This window comes from Mus pahari, chromosome X (genome assembly GCF_900095145.1).
Source record: "Mus pahari chromosome X, PAHARI_EIJ_v1.1, whole genome shotgun sequence".
Classification (NCBI taxonomy): Eukaryota; Metazoa; Chordata; class Mammalia; order Rodentia; family Muridae; genus Mus; species Mus pahari.
The window spans coordinates 37,649,886-37,650,770 of NC_034613.1; positions in this window are offsets into that span (position 1 = coordinate 37,649,886).

Below are 885 nucleotides of genomic sequence, written 5' to 3' on the forward strand. Positions count from 1 at the left end.
GTCACAAAACAGGCCTCAACAGATACAAAAATATTGAAATATTCCCATGCATCCTNTCAGATCACCACGGACTAAGTTTGATCTTCAATAACAGCATAAATAATAGAAAGCCAACATTCACGTGGAAGCTGAAGAACCCTCTACTCAGTGATACCCTCATCAAGGAAGAAATAAAGAAAGAAATTAAAGACATTTTNNATTTTAATGAAAATGAAGCCACAACATACCCAAACTTATGGGAGACAATGAAGGCAGTCCTAAGAGGAAAACTCATAGCCCTGAGTTCCTCCAAAGGGAAAAAAAAAGAAAAAGAAAAAGAAAGAAAGCATACACTACCAGCCTGACAGCACACCCAGAAGCTCTAGAACAAAAGGAAGCAAATTCACCTAGGAGGAGTAGACAGCAGGAAATTATCAAACTTAGGGCTGACATCAACCAAGTAAAAACAAAAAGAACTATTCAAAGAATCAACCAAACCAGGAGTTGGTTCTTTGAGAAAATCAACAAGATATATAAACCCTTAGCCAGAGTAACTAGAGGGCACAGGGACAGTATCCTAATTAACAAAATAAAAAATGAAAAAGGAGACATAACAAAAGTTCCTGAGGAAATCCGAAACATCACCAGATCCTACTACAAAAGGCTATACTCAACAAAATAGGAAAACCTGGATGAAATGGACAACTTCCTAGACAGAAACCAGGTACCAAAGTTAAATCAGGATCAGTTTAATAATCTTTTTTTTTCAGATTAATAATCTTAACAGTCCCATTTCCCCTAAAGAAATAGAAGCAGTCATTAATAGACTCCCAACCAAAAAAAGCCCAGGACCAGATGGGTTTAGTGCAGAGTTCTATCAGACCTTCAAAGAAGACCTAATTCCAA